A 7731-nucleotide genomic window follows, 5' to 3' on the forward strand; every position below is an offset into this window, starting at 1 on the left:
TTGCCTAAAGATGACGTTTAAAGGGAAAAAAACGTATAAAAGCACCATCTTTCAGAATTTCGCTGGAAGCCTTCAGCTTCATATACTCCAGTTCTTGTTGATGTATAATATAAAGAAAAATGAGGGGAGGAATAAAATAAAGGAAGGCGTTAATTGAAGGCAGTAACGTTAAAACAGGGGAGTTTATTCAGAGAACATGACACGGCATTTAAGCAATAACATAAGCAAGATTCCACATGAGAAAGATTAGAGTTAATCAAATGAAGGAGTGAAATATGAGAGCTAGTAGGTGTCAATGGACTAACCTGTTGAAGAAATTCTAATAGATCCACATCAGTTAGACAAACACCCAAAATACACGGAACCTGTATTTTATCAAGAAAACAAAAATTTTCTTATAAAACACATGCAAAAGAATCTTGTTAGCTATTGAGCTTTCAACAAGAAGGAGCACAGAACTGTTATGAACTGTGGTATTGATACCTCAGAATGGAATAACTAGACTGAGAAGAAGTGCTTGTCATGCTTTGTTTTCTACACTTAGACAGGCATATATCCTTCAGAGATAGGAACAGGAATGCTAAAGAGAATAAGCTCTAAAATGTAGTAAAAGGTTCGGAATGTAGGTGAGCAATCTCTCCCAGCCCTTATGTATTCACTACACAGTGTAGGTTTATTCCCAATAATTCCTAATCCCAATTCTTATGTCCTAATAGTTGATGTCCCTTCCTAATCTTGTATTAACAACTACAATCAATACTATATTACATTTCCCTTGTAAGACTGATTTGCAAATGGTTTACATGTACTTAGCTTTTTGAATGTACAAAAAAATTGAACTTTGCAACGCCAAAACGATTAGCTTAAAAGCTTTGAAACCCAGCATGGCTGTGCAAGCATCAGTTTGCCTATGAGACAGAGAAGAAAGACCAAAAATGGAACTTTGCCCAAATCTCATAGACCTGCCTGAAGTGCCGTTGCTTGACTTCTTTAGCTCGGCAGGCAATATGTTTAACTGATCATCAAAGGATGAAAACCTCCAAATCTTCATTGTGTATAAAACAGAGAAGAGTGAGCACTAAGAGTAAGAAAAGAGGGAGTGCATGTAAAATATCACAAAAAGGGTGGTTAGGTGAGGGGCGGGAAAGAAACTGAACTTTGCCAAGTCAAAAAACGAAGCAGCTCAAAAGCTTAGGAACCTGCCATGGATGCAAGCATCAGTTAGACTTATGAGACAGAGAAGAAACACCACGAAGGCATTTAAGCAAGAACATAAGCAAGATTCCACATGAGACAGATTAAAGTTAATTAAATGAAGGCATGAAATATGAAAGCTAGTTAGTGTGAATGGACTAACCTGTTGAAGAAATTCTAACAGATCCACATCAGTTAGACTAACGCCCAAAATACACAGAACGTCAGAACATGTATTATCAAGAACAACCATTTTCATATGAAACACATGCAAGAGAATCTTGTTAGCTAGTGGAGTATTTCCTAAAACATGAATGATGTCATGAACAATCTTCCAAAATAAGTTGGAAGCTATTCGAGTTTCAAGGCGTCATAATGCAAAAAGAGAGAGCCTCTAGCATTGTCTTGTTATTGATGGTATTAGAACCAAAAAAATCCCTTAGAAGTAATAATTCATAATTCACTCGCTATAATCAACCCAATTAAAATATAAAATGGACCTTAAGAGTCGATGTGCACAAATGAAACTTGAAAGCCTTAAACCCTCAAAATCCTTCTTCCTTTCAACAAGGAGCACAAAACTGATATAAACTGTGGTATTGATACCTCAGAATGGAATAACAAGCCTGAGACAACGTGCTTGTCATGCTTTGTTTTCCACATTTAGACAGTATACTCACTAAAGAGAAGAACCACACCTTCCCCACCTCACCTTTTTTTTTCTTTTTTTGTGCCAATAAGTCAAACCACTCCTCTCTTCTTCTTTTTTTGAAATCAAAGTCAAACCACTCCTCTCTTAATCTACATATGGTAAATAAAGAAGAAATACCGAGTATAATGACCAGAGCTTTTAATAAAGACATGGCATTGAAGTCAATAGCTTCCTATCCAACTCATAGCAAAATGTCTACAGAATCAGACAATGTAATCATTGAAACAAATTTCAGTAATCCTAAAAAGTGCAAATGTTGTCTAGTTTAATCTAGAGCATGCTCTGCAGTCGAAAACTAAAAGGAACCAAACGCAGTCCTCTGCTTGCATGTGCTCCAACTTCCTCCACTCATCAAAGAAAATAAGAATTTTGTCACTTCCTCAGAGCCTACTCTAGCTTTTCCTTAATCCCCTCATTCTAATTAATAATTTCTAGTATATATTAAAACTGTTAGAACATTAGGTAGTGTTAACTGTTCAAATGAAGTAACTTCCTCTTAAGATCCAATTCATTAATATATATTTCTCTCTTTTAATACTTCAAAGAATAGAAAAGACACTAACTCAGTAACTCTAACCTGAAGGAGGTAAGTTGATACCTTTTGAAACAAAGGGTACATAAAAAAGTATCCTCAAAAGCTCTTGAGTCTCTACTCTCTAAAATAATGCAAAGATCAACAGTGTCAAAGCTGCGTTTCCAACCTCCATAGCTGAGGAATGAAGATCAACCTAAATTTTTTGGTAGGTCTCTACTTTTTCTGAAAAACAGAAATTTCTCTTTTGAATTAGATGGCCCAGATTGACCTACAAGTTTCAAACTCCTGAGAATATGAGTCACCCCTCTACCCTGACCCCACTCAAAAATCAATATACAGCTGAATGTCACAATCTCCGAAAGATAGCAAGGCTCCCAAGAAGTTTGATGCAGCAAATATGTAGATTTACAAAAATTGATGTAAATTTGTAAAAATAAAAAAGACTGCAAATTTCATCTAAAGGGAAGCAGAAATGATTGGGTAAGCAAAAACAGGAGTCTAGGTCATAAATGTCAACAAAAATCACACCTATGTTCCACAGAGATCTTATAAAGCTTATCCTGGGCAGTTTAGATTCAACAAAAACAGTGAATATATCTGAGACCTACTTCGCTGCTCAATGTCAGAAGCACTGTCAAAACTAATAGCTATGTTATTAAGTAATTTTTGTATTGGTTCTTTGAAAACAAATTTTGAATTGATATCTGCATTATAAAGGTCAAGGAAAACAAAAACACCATAAAAGGAAAGCATCCAATTTAGTAAATGTTAACCAAAGATTAGTTTTCCGTTTTTCTTTGTCAGGACAATATACTGAAATACTGAAGGACCTGCAAATTAAACAGTGGTTGTTAAAGAAACAAAGTGTAGAAAAGATAACTTATCACATCTCTTTATTAGATGACCATAAACGTACTGATTCTTGCTCGAAATCAAGATAGGTTGTTGTCCTCTTTTCTCCAGATAGGACCTGATAATTCATTAAGTTACACACTCCACATTGAAATGACACATCAATGAGTTTTTAGACAATCATTACCTTCTCAAGCAGTTCTTCAAAACGAATTCACTCATCTGCAGCATGTTGTAGAACATGACAATGAGTGTAATGTTCAACAAAGATAAATGCTAGAATCAAACAAAAGATAATAATCATTGACTATGTAAAAAGGGACTCACATTTATTTTGTCATGGGCCTCAGTTTCTACAGAAGAATATACACTACCAGACGATTACAGAGTGATGGAACAAAAGATAAAGCACCCTATGTCACTCTCCATTTCTTCAGAAATATCACAAAATTTCAATAAAAAAGAGTAAGACATTATTTGGTTAAAGTATTAGTAATGCAGGGAATGTTTATGCGGTGATAATAATGTAAAAACTGTTATGTGATAAATAATAATGTAGGGATCCTAACGCGGGGAATAATAAACGAGTTATGCTATGCAGGGACTATCTACTATAAAGGGATTTTTGCCTGTAAATACTCATCCGTTACGGGAATTCGGACCTTAAGAGACAATGCGCCACAAATGACACTTGAAAGGCTTAAACCCTCAAAAATCCTTCTTGCTTTCAACAAGATGCAGCACAGAATTGATATAAACTGTTATTGATACCTGAGAATGGAATAAGAAGCCTGAGAAGAAGTGCTTGTCAGGAGTTGTTTTCCACATTTAGACAGGCATATATCCTTCAGAGGAAGGAATATGAATGTTGAAGAGAATAAGCTATTAAGTGTAGTAAAAGGTTTGAGAATGTAGGTGAGCAATTAATCCTGTATTAACAACTACAACACCATTCACTTCTAAGACTGATTTGCAAATGGTTTACATGTACTTAACTTCTTGAGTTTATAATATGACAGAGACAAGTATTAGAGAATGTAACCGCAAGAAGTGTGGCAGATGTTGGCAGCTTGTGAATCAGAATCAAGTCCTGCTTAACCAAACCAAAACATATTAACTTCATGCTCAGAGTTAGATTTAACAATAGCATACTCAGGATATGGTGGCAGAGGAGACAGTCTCAACTAAAAGATGGTAGACCAGAACCATATTTTTCAGCAATCTGCTTAAAGAAATCCATAAGATGATCGTATCAGGCTTCTGTGCAAAGAACAGCTCCACATAAATGCTTTCCTTCTCACATGCATCACATTTGAATCTTATGAAGTTCAAGAGACTTCCTAAATGAGGCATCATCTGTTGATCTGCGAGTTACAATTGTTTAAGACTACTCCCATCCAGAACCTAACAGGCAGTCTGATTTATAACTGGAGCTAGCTGAAGCACTGAATTTGTATCCAGGAAATCATCTCCTGTAGGTAAAACATTAGATGTAAGGGGGTGCGCAGAGTTTCTGGATTTTCATTCTCCAAACAATGTGGGATTCTAACCCACTGCAGAAGTAATCCAAAACCAGAGTAAAAACTTGTTAGAGCCACTTCTAAGTAATCCAGATATAGATACTACTCCTTCTTTATCAACTCAATGTCAACAAGACAGCATACCATAAGATTTCAAAAATTGCAGGTAGCCTTGCACAGAATTACCTGTTGTACCAACATTTTGTCTACAATCATCAATTCCAAGGTACAAACACTTGCCATCCTGTAAACAGTGCCAAGAAAAAAGACCAAGTTAGTAGGTTTATACCTATCCTAATGGATACTACCAACTAAAACTCAAAAGAACTTTACCTTCAAATGCCATCCTGTAAACAGCGCCAAGAACAAAGACCAAGTTAGTAGGTTTATACCTATCCTAATGGATACTACCAACTAAAACTCAAAAAAACTTTACCTTCAAAACCTTACGATATCCATTTGGCCTCCCGTGAGTTTTAGTAACAACTACCAAATTTAGAATCTTTGACTTGAAAGTACTCTTCTTGATCCAAGACGCATGCTACCACCCATATGCGCTTTTGAACCCTGTGAACATGGTCTACAGATTATAGTAAATGTTAACCAAATCTGAAGATTAAACAGCGGTTGTTAAAGAAAGAAAGTGTAAAAAAGATAACTTATCACATCTCTTATCCATTGAGTTGGGCCTGTATACATTCACTAAGTAAACATCAAGACCTGAGATGTATCCTGAGAGCTTGAATAAATCATCTGTTGAATTCAATTTGTTAAGGGAACTCAGAGGAATGAGGAATGCAAATCCCACTGGACAATAGCGGCAATGGAGAAGGAGAAGGAGAATCACGTGTGCAAAGTAGGTCATCCTTACTGCACACAAACTTACAAAATCTAAGAAACCAGATAGGACATATCCTTAAGTTAGCTAGTATAACAAAGACAGACCTTTCAATGTCAACAATTTTGAAGGACACACTGGGATGCACAAGGGAGATTCTTAGTAGAGACTCTTGCAGAGAATGCAAAACCCTCATTGAGCTTCCAGATTATATATGCAAACCAAAAGATCAATCAGAACAGAGTACAACTTTAGGAGTAAAGTAAGTAAATCAATATTTTTTATTTGTTTGAATTGTGAGAAAACTAGAAGTACTTGGAGTGCATTTGCAACCTTCGAACTGGTTGGTTGTAAAATACATCACGAACAATGACTACAAAGAGAAAATCCCAAGAAATTACCTTATTAGCAAACAGTATTGTATCAGGTAGGCTTATACAGAACTACCTGTTGTATCAACATTTTGTCAGCAGTCATCAATTCCAAGGTACAAACACTTGCCGTCCTGTAAACATTAGCAAGAACAAAGACCAAGTTAGTAGTTTTGCACATATCCTAATGGATGCTACAAACTAAAACTCAAAAGAACTTTAAGTGAAAAACTTACAATATCCATTTGGCTTCCCATTAGTTTTAGTAACAATTTTCAACAAAGAAACGTCCACAATAGAGTTCAGAGCCTCTCATTTAAAGCCAAAACTTGTTGGGAAAGCATGCAATTAATCTAAATGGCTGTATTTTGATGTAGCGCATACAACATACCAGTTTTCCCAATTACAAGTAAAACCACAAAATTATATCGAAAGACACTAATGAACACAAACCGCCAAACAGCCTATCAATTGAGTAATGAATGCAATCCTATAGACTACAACAACCATTACAGCAGCATGAATACAATAGAGAAGATGATATCAGCATCAAGAACACAATACACTATGTGTGAGTGGAGACTTCAAGAACAATTCCATATCTTTCCATTCAATTACTCAACAACCCTGGTGAAAACTAACACCCCAACAACCCTTGTGAAATCATACATGATAAACAGCCACATGCATTTGCTTAATGTCCCCCACTCCCTAAAAAAAAAGTAAAAACAAATTCTTGAACATCTTTAACACACACTACAAAAATAACAACAGAAATTTTTGGAAAAAGAAAATATTTCTTGAATTTCTTGATATTTCCAATGCCAATATATTCTTGAAAATAACAATTTCGTTGATTTCCTTTAACTATGTATTAAGAATACGGGTGTAACTTCAAAAACACAATAAGTTCTTGATTTTTTCTTAAAAAGAAAATATGACATTGTGACAGAACACTTAATGGATGGAAGAAGCAATAGATGCGAGAAAATTAATTTAGGGTTTAGTGTTTTGATTCGCCACCGGTAGCGTACCGGTGGCATACTATGCGCCGGCGTATGAAGTCCCCGTTCTTCAGTTGAGCATGAAGTTCTAAAATGCGCCTGTAGCGTATATTTAAAGCTTTCTAAGACGCGCTTTTAAGAAATGCACGCGGAAAAAACAAGGACGCGGGAAAAAACAAAAAAACTAATAAATAACTTATTTATTTATTTTAATAAAAAGTCTACTCCATTGATAATAAAAGAAAATTAATAAAATGAGTCGATATGATTAAAAAAAAAAACTATTCCTATGATATTTAACTTGTGCAATTTTTATTGGTTGATTTAAAATATAAAATTTATGATCAAAATTTTAATCCTTAGATATAAAACTATAAATTACTACTCTATCCAACAATAATTATTTTCTATTGGCTTGACACACACCTGAGAAACAATAAAATAATAAAGGTAATATTACAAAATTATCCTTTGACTTTATTAAATTTAATACTTTGAAAATGTGTTAGATGATAAATAATACTCCCTCCGTCCCATTTTATGTGAAGTAGTTTGACTCGGTACGGAGTTTAAGAAAGAAATAAAGACTTTTAAAATTTGAGGTCCAAAATAAATAATAGAAATTTGTGTAACTATAAATCATTTCATTAAGAATAAAATAGACATTTATAGTTAAACTGTTACTTAATATCAAAATGTGTCATT

At 34.7% G+C, this 7731-nt stretch overlaps 1 long non-coding RNA gene across 2 annotated transcripts; it reads right to left on the reverse strand.

Moving 5' to 3' along the window:
- Positions 1–3521: 3521 nt before the first annotated feature.
- On the reverse strand, positions 3522–5539 carry LOC125848896 (uncharacterized). Of its 2 annotated transcripts, XR_007444563.1 has the most exons (4): positions 5473–5539; positions 5250–5393; positions 3956–5057; positions 3522–3724 (listed from the first exon to the last, which is right to left on the reverse strand). It is a non-coding gene; the product is annotated as an uncharacterized LOC125848896 (long non-coding RNA). The 2 variants fall into 2 exon arrangements; XR_007444564.1 differs by lacking the exon at positions 5473–5539 and having other exon boundaries at positions 5250–5421.
- Positions 5540–7731: the final 2192 nt, after the last annotated feature.

The sequence above is a fragment of the Solanum stenotomum genome, chromosome 12, assembly GCF_019186545.1.
Source record: "Solanum stenotomum isolate F172 chromosome 12, ASM1918654v1, whole genome shotgun sequence".
NCBI classification, from domain to species: Eukaryota; Viridiplantae; Streptophyta; class Magnoliopsida; order Solanales; family Solanaceae; genus Solanum; species Solanum stenotomum.